This window comes from Aotus nancymaae, unplaced genomic scaffold (assembly GCF_030222135.1).
Source record: "Aotus nancymaae isolate 86718 unplaced genomic scaffold, 86718_ANA_hifiasm-v0.15.2.pri h1tg000040l, whole genome shotgun sequence".
NCBI lineage: Eukaryota > Metazoa > Chordata > Mammalia > Primates > Aotidae > Aotus > Aotus nancymaae.
Genome location: NW_026988454.1, coordinates 85,036,193 through 85,051,812, shown reverse-complemented (window position 1 = coordinate 85,051,812; position 15,620 = coordinate 85,036,193). Strand labels below are relative to the sequence as shown.

The following is a 15,620-nucleotide window of genomic DNA, read 5'->3' as shown; positions in this document are numbered from 1 at the left end:
CACATGCAAGGATACACAAAGGCTCAAAATAAAGGGATGGAGGAAGATTTACCAAGCAAATGGAGAGCAAAAAAAAGCAGGAGTTGCAATTCTCATCTCTGATAAAATAGACTTTAAAGCAACAAAGATCAAAAGAGACAAAGAAGGACATTACATAATGGTAAAAGGATCAATACAACAAGAAGAGCTAACGATCCTAAATATATATGCACCTAATACAGGAGCACCCAGATACATAAGGCAAGTTCTTAAAGACTTACAAAGAGACATAGACTCCCACACATTAATACTGGGAGACTTCAACACACCGTTGTCAATATTAGACAGATCAACGAGACAGAAAATTAATAAGGATATCCAGGACTTGAACTCAGACCTGGAACAAGCAAACCTAATAGATATTTACAGAACTCTCCAGCCCAAATCCAGAGAATATACATTCTTCTCAGCACCACATCACACCTACTCTAAAATTGACCACATAATTGGAAGTAAATCACTCCTCAGCAAATGCAAAAGAACGGAAACCATAACAAACAGTCTCTCAGACCACAGTGCAATCAAGTTAGAACTCAGAATTCAGAAGCCAACCCAGAACCGCACAGCCTCATGGAAATTGAACAACTTTCTCCTGAATGTTGACTGGATAAACACTGAAATGAAGGCAGAAATAAAGATGTTCTTCGAAACCAACGAGAATGAAGACACCACATACCAGAATCTCTGGGACACATTTAAAGCAGTCTCTAGAGGAAAATATATAGCAATAAGTGCCCACATGAGAAGAAAGGAGAGAACTAAAATTGACACCCTATCATCAAAATTGAAAGAGCTAGAGGAGCAAGATCAAAAAAACTCAAAACCTAGCAGAAGACAAGAAATAACTAAGATCAAAGCAGAAATGAAGGAGATAGAGACACGAAAAACCCTACAAAAAATCAATAAATCCAGGAGCTGGTTTTTTGAAAAGATCAACAAAATAGACAGACCACTAGCCAAACTAATAAAAAAGAAAAGAGAGAATAACCAAATAGATGCAATAAAAAATGATAAAGGGGATATCACCACAGATGCCACAGAAATTCAAACCATCATCAGAGATTATTACAAACAACTCTATGCACATAAATTAGAAAACCTGGAAGAAATGGATAAATTCCTGGACAGTAGTCTCCTCCCATGCCTAAACCAGGAAGAAGTTGAAACCCTGAATAGACCAATAACAAGGTCTGAAGTCAAGGCAGCAATTAAGAGCCTACCACCCAAAAAAAGCCCAGGCCCAGATGGTCTCACAGCCGAATTCTACCAGACATACAAAGAGGAACTGGTACCATTCCTACTGAAACTATTCCAAATAATCCAAAAAGAGGGAATCCTTCCCAAATCATTTTATGAGACCAACATCATCCTAATACCAAAACCCGGCAGAGACTCAACAAGAAAAGAAAACTACAGGCCAATATCCATGATGAACATAGATGCAAAAATCTTCAATAAAATACTGGCAAGCCGATTACAACAGCACATCAAAAAGCTTATCCACCATGATCAAGTAGGATTCATCCCGGGGATGCAAGGCTGGTTCAATATACGCAAGTCTATAAATGTAATTCACCACATAAACAGAACCAAAGACAAAAACCACATGATTATCTCAATTGATGCAGAGAAGGCCTTCGACAAAATTCAACAGCCCTTTATGCTAAAAACCCTCAATAAACTAGGTATCGATGGAACGTATCTCAAAATAATAAAAGCTATTTATGACAAACCGACAGCCAATATCATACTGAATGGGCAAAAACTGGAAGCATTCCCTTTGAAATCCGGCACTAGACAAGGATGCCCTCTCTCACCACTCCTATTCAATATAGTACTGGACGTTCTAGCCAGAGCAATCAGGCAAGAAAAAGAAATAAAGGGTATTCAATTAGGAAAGGAGGAAGTCAAATTGTCTCTATTTGCAGATGACATGATTGTATATCTAGAAGACCCTATCACCTCAGCCCAAAATCTCCTGAAACTGATAAGCAACTTCAGCAAAGTCTCAGGATACAAAATCAATGTGCAAAAATCACAAGCATTCCTATACACAAATAACAGACTTAAAGAGAGCCAAATCAAGAACGAACTGCCATTCACAATTGCTACAAAGAGAATAAAATACCTAGGAATACAACTAACAAGGAACGTAAAGGACCTCTTCAAGGAGAACTACAAATCACTGCTCAACGAAATAAGAGAGGACACAAACAGATGGAGAAACATTCCATGTTCATGGTTAGGAAGAATTAATATCGTGAAAATGGCCATACTGCCCAAAGTAATTTACAAATTCAACGCTATCCCCATCAAGCTACCAATGACCTTCCTCACAGAACTGGAAAAAATCACCTTAAACTTCATATGGAACCAAAAGAGAGCCCGCATAGCCAAGTCAATTCTAAGCAAAAAGAACAAAGCAGGAGGCATCACACTACCGGACTTCAAACTCTACTACAAGGCTACAGTAATCAAAACAGCATGGTACTGGTACCAAAACAGAGATATAGACCAATGGAACAGAACAGAGACGTCGGAGGCGACACAACATATCTACAACCACCTGATCTTTGACAAACCTGAAAAAAACAATCAATGGGGAAAGGATTCCATATTCAATAAGTGGTGTTGGGAAAACTGGCTAGCCACATGCAGAAAGCAGAAACTGGACCCCTTCCTGACACCTTACACTAAAATTGACTCCAGATGGATTAAAGACTTAAACATAAGACGTAACACCATAAAAACACTAGAAGGAAACCTAGGCAAAACCATTCAGGACATAGGCGTAGGCAAGGACTTTATGACCAAAACACCAAAAGCATTGGCAACAAAAGCCAAAATAGACAAATGGGACCTAATCAAACTCCACAGCTTTTGCACGGCAAAAGAAACAGTCAATAGAGTGAATCGGCAACCAACAGAATGGGAAAAAATTTTTGCAGCCTACCCGTCTGACAAAGGGCTGATATCCAGAATTTACAATGAACTAAAAAAGATTTACAAGAAAAAAACAAACAAGCCCATTCAAAAATGGGCGAAGGATATGAACAGATACTTTACAAAAGAAGACATACATGAGGCCAACAAACATATGAAAAAATGCTCATCATCACTGGTCATTAGAGAAATGCAAATCAAAACTACATTGAGATACCATCTCACGCCAGTTAGAATGGCGATCATTAAAAAATCTGGAGACAACAGATGCTGGAGAGGATGTGGAGAAATAGGAACACTTTCACACTGTTGGTGGGAGTGTAAATTAGTTCAACCACTGTGGAAAACAGTGTGGCGATTCCTCAAGGACCTAGAAATAGAAATTCCATTTGACCCAGCAATCCCATTACTGGGCATATATCCAAAGGATTATAAATCGTTCTACTATAAGGACACATGCACACGAATGTTCATTGCAGCACAGTTTACAATAGCAAAGACCTGGAACCAGCCCAAATGCCCATCGATGATAGACTGGACAGGAAAAATGTGGCACATATACACCATGGAATATTATGCAGCCATTAAAAAGGAGGAGTTCACATCCTTCGTAGGGACATGGATGAACCTGGAAAACATCATTCTCAGCAAACTGACACAAGAACACAAAATCAAACACCACATGTTCTCACTCATAGGCGGGTGTTGAACAAGGAGAACACATGGACACAGGGAGGGGAGCACTATACACGGGGGTCTGTTGGGGGGAGGGGGGATAGTGGGGGGGGTGGGGAGTTGGGGAGGGATAGCATGGGGAGAAATGCCAGATATAGGTGAAGGGGAGGGAGGCAGCAAATCATACTGCCAGGTGTGCACCTGTGCAACAACCTTGCATGTTCTTCACATGTACCCCAAAACCTAAAATGCAATAAAAAAAAAATATATATATATATAAAAAATAAATAAATAAATAAATAAATAAATAAATAAATAAATAAATAAATAAAGGCATCAAAATCAGGGACCTCTACCTTTCCTTGGTTCCTGTTGTTAAATTAGTATTTAGCACCCTCCAGTAGCCCATTTCTCCTCTTGGAAACTTTTTCGACTTACTCGTTATCATTTCAGTTCTGAAATATCACCAGTTGGTGGGTTCCTATAGTCTGAAGATTTGCACTGTCTTTTTTAGATTATAACAAAATGTTTAATGTTAAATAATTTTTACATCTTACTTTTCCTCATACTCTTTTTCTAAAACTCCTAGAGAGATATCAGAAGTCTCTGTAATAATGTTCAATAACTCATCAGTATTCTGTTTATATTTTCTATTTTTTTGTTCTATGCTTTGTGTGTTTATCAAATTTCATTTTCAGAATACAGCATTAGTTTGGTATGTATATTTTCTAGTTATTTCTTTCTTATATTTTCAGAAAATATGTTTGACTTCCAAAAATACTTACTGGGTTTTCATAGTAGTCTGCTTTTCCTTTTTTTTTCTTTTCTAATGTAGACAATGTGCACTCAAATCTTTCCGAGAATGTAATTAGAATATTCTTCAAGTTTTTTTGTATTCAGTGAATTATTTCTGTTTCCTCTAGTCATTTGTTCTATTTCATCAGCTTGTTTCTTTGCATTTAGGCTGGCGATTTTCTTTAATTCTCTGATGATCATTAGTTGGTAATTCACAATTAAGAATAAAGGTATTAATGGATGAATTAAGGTAGCTGTCAAATCTGTCTACATAGGTCTGGATATATTTCCCCAAAATGTACTTTCATGGAATGAATAGGCTGTTTTCCTCTTTGTGTAATGTTAAAGAAAAATATATTCAATAATACTTGTTAAAGCACAGTAAAAAAGACTTCATTTAGGATCATTGCAATAACTACAAGAATCACTACAACTAGGTCTTACAATAGGAGACAGAGATTGAACTCAATTCTGAATACAGCATGGGCAAGTGAGAATTTGTAGCCAAGAAGCAGAGAAGGGAGCCAGAGGATGGAAAATTGCTAAGCAGAAACATCAGGGTAAGGGGGATTCTGGCTAAACCAACCTACCAGGATACTTGCTAAAGACAGACCAGAGAAATCAGAAATCACCTGGGGGATAATGGAGGATGAATATTATGATCGGTTATAAAGAGTGATCAGACATTGACATTGGGGATTGTTGACTTGGTTGACTTATTTAAAACAGTATTGACTTAGTTAAAACAGTACTGACTTAGTTAAAACAGTATTTTACAATGAAGTGCACAGATAGGGCTAGGAGAACGTTCAGAAGCCTTGACTAAAATTTGGTTAAGCAAAGAATCCTTGTCAGCAAATAGGTGAGGACATACCAATTGGGTGGCATCATATTAAGATGTGTGGACAGGAGGTAAGCAAGTAGGTTGCCCAAATGTCAAAATAACAAAAAATATTATTCTAGGAATGAAGCACTTTAGTATGTTTTTCTCCCAGTCTGAGAATTTTTATTAGTCTGTTCTCATGTTGCTGATAAAGACATATCTGAGATGGGTAATTTATAAAGAAAAAGAGGCTAAATGGACTCACAGTTCCATGTGGCTCAGGAGGCCTCAGACAAGAGAAAAATGAGAGCCAAGTGAAAGGGATTTTTCCTTATAAAACCATCAGCTCTCATGAGACTTATTCACTACCACAAAAACAGTATGGGAAGAACTGCCCCCATGATTAAATTATCTCCCATTGGGTATCTCTCACAATACATGGGAATTACGAGAGCTACAATTAAAAATAAGATTTTGATGGACAGACAGACAAACCTACCATTTTGCACCAGGCCCTCCCAAATTTCATCCTCACATTTCAAAATCAATCATACCTTACCAAAAGTCCCCCAAAGTCTTAACTCATTTCAGCATTAACTCAAAAGTCCACAGTCCAAAGTCTCACCTGAGACAAAGCAAGTCCCTTCCACCTATAAGCCTGTAAAATCAAAAGCAACTTAGTTACTTGCTAGATACAACAGGGGTGCAGGCATTGGGTAAACACACCCATTCAAAATTGGAGAAATTGGCCAAATCAAAGGGGCTAAAGGCCCTGCACAAGTCTGAAATCCAGTGGGGCAGCCATTTCTTAAAGCTCCAAAATGATCTCCTTTGACCTCATGTCTCACATCCAGGACACGCTAATACAGGAGGTAGGTTCCCATGGTCTTGGGCAGCTCCACCCCTTTAGCTTTGCAGGACACAACCTCCCTCCAGGTTGCTTCAATAGGCTGGTGTTGAATGTCTGCAGCTTTTCCAGGAACACAATGGAAGCTGTCAGTGGATCCACAATTCTGGAGTCTGAAGGACAGTGACCCTCTTCTCACAGTTCCATTAGGTAGTGCCCCAGTGGGGACTCTGCATAGGCTCCAACCCCACATTTCCCTTCCCCACTCATCTAGCACATGTTCTCCATGGGGCCCCACTCCTGCTGCAAACTTCTGCCTGGACATCAAGGCATTTCCATACATCCTTTGAAATCTAGGCAGAGGTTTCGAAACCTCAATTCTTGACTTCTGTGCACCCATAGGCTCAAATCCATGTAGAAGCTGCCAAGGCTTGGGACTTGCACCATCTGAAGCCACAGCCTGAGCTGTACCTTGGCCCCTTTTAGTCAAGACTAGAGTGGCTGGGAGGCAGGGCACCAAGTCCCTAGGCTGCACAGAGCAGGGGAACCTGGGCCCAGCCCACAAAACCACTTTTCTTCCTAGGCCTCTGGGCCCTTGATAGGTGTGGCTGCTGCCAATGTCTCTGACATGCCCTGGAGATATTTTCTCTATTGATTTGAAAATTAACATTTGGCTTGTTACTTATGCAAATTTCTGCACCTGCTTGAATTTCTCCTCAGAAAATTGATTTTTCTTTTCTATTGCATTATCAAGCTATAAATTTTCCAAACTTTTATGCGCTGCTTCCCTTGTAAAACTGAATGCTTTTAATAGCACCTCCCAGGTCATCTCTTGAACACTTTGTTATTTAGAAATTTCCTACAATAGATACCCTAAATCATTCTCAGCAAACTGACACAAGAACAGAAAATCCAACATCACATGTTCTCACTCATAGGCAGGTGTTGAACAATGAGAACACATGGACACAGGGAGGTGGGCATCACACAATGGGGTCTTTTGGGGGAGGAATAGGGGAAGGACAGTGGGGGGTAGGGAGGTTGGGGAGGGATAACGGGGAGAAATGCCAGTTATAGGTGATGGGGGAATGGAGGCAGCAAACCACATTACCATGTATGTACCTATGCAAAAATCCTGCATGTTCTGCACATGTACCCCAGAACCTAAAGTGCAATAATATATATATATATATATAAATCATCTCTCTCAAGTTCAAGGTACCACAAATCTCTAGGGCAGGGGCAATATGCCACCAGTCTCTTTGCTAAAACATAGCCAGGGTCACTTTTACTCCAGTTCCCAACAAGTTCCTCATCTCTATCTGAGACCACCTTACCCTGGATTTCATTATCCATATTATTATCAGTATTTTGGTCAAAGCCATACAAGTCTCTAGGAAGTTTCAACCTTTCCCACATTTCCCTGTTTTCTTCTGAGTCCTCCAAACTGTTCTAACCTCTTCCTGTTACCTAGTTCCAAAGTCACTTCCACATTTTTAGGAATCTTTACAATAGCACCCCACTCTACTGGTACCATTTTACTATATTAGTGTGTTCTCATGCTGCTGATAAAGACACACCTGAGACTGGGTAATTTATAAAGAAAAAGAGGTTTAATGGCTTACAGTTCCATGTGACTGGGGAGGCCTCACAATCATGGAAGAAGGCAAATAGTCTGTTTTACATGGCAGCAGATGAGAAGAAAGAGAGCCAAGGGAAAGGGATTTTCCCATATAAAACCATCAGATCTCATGAGAGTTATTCACTACCATGAGAACAGTATAGGGGAAACCACCCCAGTGATTCAGTTATCTCCCACCAGGTCCATCCCACAATATGTGGGAATTATGGGAGCTATAATTCAGGATGAGATTTGGGTGGAGACACAGCCAAACCATATCAGAAGGATTTTCTTTAAATTTCTTCTGTATGGTTGTAGAGCTTTCATGCACTCAGAAGTCAGCCCTGCTTCCATCTCAGGTGACAAATGTAATACTGAATATGCTAGCTCATTCTACAGTCTACTTAGTTTCTTTTTGAAAAAGTTATCTGGCTTAAACTAGGGAATAAATGCCACTGATGTCATTCATTCTGTCGGGATTGGTCCTGTTAGCCTGCAGACAGACTTTTAAATAATTATCCTGACTACCGTTCCACAACCCCTTTCCCAGAAGCCTGCTAAATAAACCTGAAACCTTTTCTAACATATCTAAGGCATCTCCTTCGACTATGCAAGACTTCCAGTGGTGTCTTCTAATCTTGATTATCTACCAATAAAATTATGTTCTCCAGAAATCATTTATAATTTTAGTTTCAATTGTGCTGACAGCATCACATCCTATTTGCCATGCAGTTATGGATTTTACTTTTCTTTATAAAACAACTATCTGTCATTTCAATACAATGGGCAAAGAAACACCCACTTGCTAAGGTCACCATCGTTGAACTATCAGCTCTGTGTATTTGGATTCTCAGTTGGAATTTACACTTGAATTGTGGACCTACAAAATAAGTATTTGTTATCTACTGTATATTTAAATGTTTATTTAACTAGTTTACCATTCTCTGGAGTGATTCATATGCCTAATTGTTAATCTTTAGAAAGATTCTAATCTTACTGAGAAAATTACAAAGGTGAGTCTTATAGAAATTATCTTTTGAGCTGTGACACTTCCAAAAATGTGAAGGTCAGTTAATTTCAGGCTCAAGGCTGAATCTGGCACCTAAGTCACAGGTTTCAATACAGCTAGAAATATTAAAATGATAAAAAATACCCTTGATATTTATCTTTTAACAACAATATTAATGACAACAAAAAGTTAGGCTTCTTAAATGGTTTTTTAAATCTTCAAATCCATTGGGAAGAGTACATCTAATGTCCAAGTAAAATCTAAACAATGAGATCACTGATAGGGTTTGGCTCTGTGTCCCCACCCAAATCTCATCTGGAACTGCAATCCCCACATGTCAAGGAAGGGACCTAGTAGAAGGTGACTGCATCATGGAGGCAGTTCCCCTTTGCTCTTCTCATGATAGTGAGGGAGTTCTCACAAGATCTGCTTGTTTGATAAGTGTCTGGCATTTCCCCTGCTCAGTTTCTCTCTCGCCCGCTGCCATGTAAGACATGCCTTGCTTCCCCTTAACCTTCTGCCACAATTAAAGTTTCCTGAGGCCTCCCAGTCATATAGAACTGTGACTCAATTAAACTTATTTACTTTATAAATTACCCAGTCTCAGGTAGTATCTTGATATTAGTGCAGTGTGAGACTAGACTAATATAATCATTTTTATAATATGTAATATAATATATAACCTAATTATTATATATAATTACTTAATAATATGTATTATATTTATATGCTAATTTGCCTTAATAAAAATCAAAAGTAATTCTCAATTTTGTTATCTGTTCCTTTACCACCTTTGAGAAAAATTATCTGTATAAAAATTATCTAATTACTTTTCCTCTAAAGTTACTGGCCATCTGTTCATTTAATCTCACAGTTAGAGGCAGTCTTCTATTACTTTGCAGTCAGTGAGAATGATAGGCACTGACCTTCTCAGATTGCTCTGAAATCACAAGAAGTACGCTTTGAAAAGACAGTAGCTCTAGCATCTCTCTCTTGTTGAGTTCAATATTTTTTAGTAATTCAAAATATAAAGTACCTTTTCTGTTTCTTTTGTGTTCCTCTATCCTGAGTCAGAATAAAATATGGGTGTTTTTTCTTTGTTTCTTAGAAAAATCTATTTCACTAAAGTTCTTTTTTAATAAGGCAAAGTAATATATGATTTGATATTTTCTCAGTTTCCAACACATATTAAGACTCCTTTTACATGCCTCAAAATAAACTTTAAATCTTATCTAAGGGCAAATTAACTGTGGCACTAAATCTAATCTTCCACAATCAACTGGTTAAAAAAAAAATTCAATGCAGGTAATTAATCAGTTTTAGTTTTCCTGATGAAAAAAGCAATGTATATCAGATCAGATAGTATAAACATTTTATTTCACAGGTAATTCATTTTACTGAATAGATTAAATCAAACTGCAAGTGAATGCAGTGCCCAATACCGCAATAAAAGTGTTTGCATATGAAATATTGAAGGAAGAGCTTAGGTGGATTGACGTGGGCTAAGATACACACTGCATCAACACTGACGTAAGGACATTTATTTAACAGCTAGTTTTCAGTTTTGTGCATTTGGGAACTTGATTTTGTTTTTTCATCTAGAGTACTCAAGCTAAAGATGATTAGTTCACATTAATCAAATTGACAGGGCTGTGAATAAAACCCCTACATGACAACACAATTATTAACTCTGAAAATATATTATTGCAAAGTAGATCCCAGTACTCCTACCAACTGGTTAGCATGTTCTCTTCCCAAAGGGGAAATTAAAGTTCAAAACGCTGTTACATGAGTATAGATTTAGATTAAAGAAATAGTATGACATTGGTAATACCTTATAAGGACATAATGGGTACTGAATAAATGTTTGCTGAAATAACAAATTAATTAAATTATGAATCAATGGTAACATCAAATTATAATCACTTGATGCAGTCATTCTGTGGATAAGATTGTCCTCCTAAGGGAACTGAATCATTGTATTTGTTTATTTATATGATTTCTTCTCCTATTTCGCTAACCTGTGGGATCCCTGAGAGCAAAGACTTTCTCTTATTTATTTCTATATCACCAGTGCCCAGTAAAGTGCTGAGAGTATCAGATTCTCAGTAATTTTTTAAAAAATTAAATTGAAATGAAATATTTATATTAGCTAAATAAAAGAATCTCATTTATTTAAGAGGTTTAGGAAAATTTCTAGCTCCAAGGGACATGGGATTTTAAAGACATTGTTTACTGGGAAAAACCCTAGAGATGCTAACTTCATAAATATTCCCATGTTCAAAAGATGACACTCTTATCAGAACACAAACTAGCATCTGAGTCTTATGCACTGATATATTGTCTGGTGGATCTGGCTAGGTTCTTTATAGTTACACGAGTCACTTTTGCCTGCTCCTGTAAAATTCTTACTCTTTCTTACCTATTCTTGCTTTGTTGCTACTGGAAATGTGACAATGAGATTTCAACTCTGCAGACTATCATCCAGCCATTGGATAAACTTACTATCTGTCTCAACTCTACTCTTTTCCTAGAATTTCTTTCAAACTAGGGGTCCAGAACACTACATTTGCTCAACCAGCACCAACTTAACTTTTGTGTTCAGCAAAAAAGTTCCTTAGCTGCTCTCTGCTATCCCAGGTTACAGCATCTTCATATCATTTGGAAATAAAATTAGTAGTAAAAATAGCTAACGTTCATTGAGCATTTGTCCCTCTATTACAGCATGTGCCTAAGTTTATTCTCTCCTGTCTTTTTCTATACCTAGCATTCTACAAAATTCCATATAAAAATATCAATATTTGCTGAATCATTCATTAAATTACTAAATAAATTGATCAAATAATAAACAAACTCATGAATTAATAATAGTGCCTGTTCCTGGATAAGCCTTTCACTTGGAGAGATCTGCCTTTCTCCTTTATCTCCTTTTTCCCTCAGTTCCAAGAAAACCAACTTCTTGCTCTTTTTGCCCCTAGAATTCAGGCAGACTATCTCCCTTCTGTTCTGACACATCTAATGCACTAACAGATTTCTTACAGTAGGCACTGAGGAAAACACCTATTTTACGGAGAGGACTTTAAAACTATATTTTTGAGGTAATCTTATCTAAAAATGGGCAAATTATCTGAAGAGATACTTCTTCAAATAAATGAATGTCCAATAAGCATATAGAAAATTCTCAACATCACTAATCATAATGCATATGCAAAACAAAACCACAGTGTGATACCATCTCACCCCAGTTAAAATGGCTATTATCAAAAAGATAAAAAATAACATGCTCAAATGGACTGGAGTAAGAGGAACTGCTATACGCTTTTGGAGGGAATGAAAATTAGTACAGCCACTGTGGAAAACAGTAAGGAGGTTCTTCAAAAAACTGAAAATAAATGTACCGTATGCTCCAGCAGTCACACTGCTGAGTATATATCCAAAAGAAAAATAGTCAGTACCTTGAAAAGACACCTGCAATCCCATGTTTATTTGAGCAAAATTCCTAATAGCCAAGATATGAGTTCAACATAAGTGTCCATCAACAGATGAATGAAGAAAGAAAATGGATATTATTTGCCATAAAAAAGAAGGAAACTGGCTGGCTGTGGTGGCTCACACCTATAATCCTAGCACTTTGGGAGGACAAGGAAGGCAGACTGCCTGAGCTCATGAGTTTGACAACAGCCTGGGGAACATGGTGAAACACCATCTCTACTAAAAATACAAAAAACGAAAAATTACACATGCCTGTAGTCCCAGATACTTGGGAGGCTGAGTCAGGAGAAACACTTGAGCCTTGAAGGCAAAGGTTGTAGGAGCCACGACTGGGCCACTGCACTTCGGGCTGGTCATCAGAGCAAGACTCCCTCTCTCCTCCACCTACCCCCACAAAAAAAGAAGGAAATCGTTATCATTTGCAGAAACATAGATGGCACTGGAGGACATTTTGTTAAGTAAAATAAGCCAGTAATAGAAAGACAAATACTGCATATTCTGACTCATATGTGGGAACTAAAAAAGTTGATCTCATGTTGGTGGAGAGTATAATGATGGTTACTAGAGGTTGGGAATGAGAGCAGTGAAGGGCTTGAAGAGAGGTTAGTTAATGGATTAAAAAAACACAGAAAGAATAAATTCTAGTGTTCAATAGCATAGTAGGCTAACTAAAGCTAACAGTAATTTATTAGTAATTTACTGTACATTTCAAAACAGCTAGAAGAAAAGAATGTTCCCAAAACAGAGAAACTATAAATGTTTTAAGTGGTGGATATACTGATGACCCTGTTTTAATCATTAGCAGTGTTTACATGTGTCAAAATATCACATGATATACCCCACAAATCTGTACAGTTCATGTATATCAAAACTATTGAAAAAGCACACTTCAAATACTTAATAAGTGGGCAATTTTTTAAAATTTGCCTTTGGCATGACAACCCAAACAAGCTGAATAAGTTATTAAATTATTATTGTTGTTGTTTTTAACCCATCAGAGAGCAGAGAAAGTGAAGAACCCTAGTTGAACTAAATTACAGAAAGTGACAAGCCCTTCTTAGAGAAGAAGAGACACATGCTTGCTCTCATTTCTCGTGGTATGAAAGGAGAGAAATCTGCTATTGAAGGAGAAAAGAAATCAGCCAAAACCTTAATGGACTTCTAATGTCCATGAGCAAGCCTGCAGAGAGGTTACAATTTTAAGAAGACCCTACCAAAAAGCAAGTTGGTACACACCCAATAACTCTTTCCCACAGGTCTCACAAGTAATACCCTAACGTCTACCCGTAGAGCTAAGAGATCCTTCCCATGTTCATGAGACATCCTAATACTTAAGGCAGGCAACTTCAGAAAGCTGGAGGTAAGAGAAGCTGAGAGAAATCTCTCCAAGGCATTTCAAGTTTCACAGGATACAGTGCAGCTATCCCCCCAATGTTAAAGGCAGAGTGGGGGGTCACAGAGAGATTGCCTATAATGAAAAAAGTTAGTATCCCAAAAGCCAGCAGTGGAACTATAAACTAGAGACAGAATTCTCATGGTTGAGAAAGCTGGTGACTCTGCTGGAAAACACAAAGATATACCTGGAACCATGTCAGTATAGAGACGTTAGAATTATTAGAGAAGGACCATAGAAAACTTAGAATAAAATACTCACTAACCTAGTGGAAAAGATGGGCTGCATGTGTAATAAATGGGAAATTTTAGTGGAGAAATGTAAACTCTGAAAAAGAACTAAAAAGGAATGACAGAAATGTAAAATAAGTTACCAAAAATGAAGAATTAAGTAAATAGGCTTAACAACTGGGCACAAAGGAAAAGATCAGTTCACTTGAAGCCAGAACAAGAGGAAAATAAACAAATTGGAATAAATAGAAAAAAAAAGAGTTGAATATTTAATATCTGTAGGTCAATAGCAAACAGCATCCATGCAATAGTAGTTTCAGGAAGAAAGAGGAAATAAGAAATATTTGAAAAAAACACTGAATGAAAACTTGACAAAATTAAGAAAATTATCATCCTATAGATAAACCCAAAGCAGAATAAATTCAAAGAAAAATCACAGCTCGGCTGGGCATAGTGGCTCACGTCTGTAATCCAAGCACTTTGGAGGCCAAGGCGGGCGGATCACCTGAGGTCGGGAGTTCAAGAAAAATCACAGCTAGGCACTTCATATGCAAAATACCAAAACCAAAGATAAAGGACAGATTTTTTTTTTGAGACAGGGTCTCATTCTGTCACCCGGCTAAAGTAGTGCAGTGGTGCAATCACAGCTCACTGCAGCCTCAAACTCACAGGCTCAGGTGATCCACCAGCCTCAGCCTCTGAGTATCTAGAACTACAGTCATGAGCCACCACGCCCAGCTACCTTTTGTAAATTTAGTAGAGATGGAGTTTTGCCATGTTAGCCAAGCTGGTCTTGAACTCAAGTGGTCAACCTGCCTCACCCTCCCGAAGTGCTGGGATTACAGGAGTAAGCTACCGTGCTGATAAAGAACAGATCATAAAAGCAGTCTGAGAAGAAAAAAGATATATTACATAATACCAAAAAAAATTGAAGATGATTCACTTTTCATCAAAGAAATAAAAAAAGACAGAAAAAAATTCCTCCCTTAAAGTATTAAAAAAACCATTAATGTAGTATTTTATATTCAGCAGAAATATCATTAATAAAAAGAACCCAGGATCTGCAGGAAAGAATAATGAACATTAGAAACAGAAAATATTTTGGTAAAATATGGAATATCTTTATATTTATTTGTGTATCCTTTAAAATTTTTCAGTGTTAAAAAAAGATAACATATTTGGAGCTTGTAACATTTGTATAAGTAAAATATAATGCAATTAGAGCACAGAAGTGAGATTATACTGCTGTAAGATTCATGAATAACTATATAAATATGAAGATCATGATAAATTAAAGAAACATAATATTCTGTGTTTTAGAGTACCCCTAAGCAAACACAGTCACACACAAAGAGAGATAGATAAAAGGTAATAGAGGAGATAAAATGAAATACTAAATTGGGAAAATGAAAAATGTTTAATTCAACCAAAACAAGACAAGAAAGGAAAAACAAATTTAAAATTAAACAAATGAAAAACAAATGACACTATTTTATATTTGAATGCAACAATATATTAATTACATTAAGTGCAAGTGACCTAACCACAACAATTATTAGAGATTGTTAGACTGGATAAAAAGAATAAGGCCCAATAAATCCTCTTTACAAGAAACACAAAAGTCAAGGGTCAAAAGTAAAGGTTTAGAAAAAGGCATACATGCAATAAGTAAGTATAATAAATGTGATACAGCTTTATTGCCATTAGGCAAAGAAGACTTTGAGAGAGAGAGAAGGTAAGTGAAGATAAAGAG

At 37.2% G+C, this 15,620-nt stretch overlaps 1 long non-coding RNA gene across 2 annotated transcripts in view; it reads right to left on the bottom strand.

The window, feature by feature from the left end:
- The window catches only part of LOC105730571 (uncharacterized), a 303,311-nt gene that overhangs the window by 213,308 nt on the left and 74,383 nt on the right, over positions 1-15,620 (bottom strand). The gene's annotated exons all lie outside the window — the stretch shown is intronic.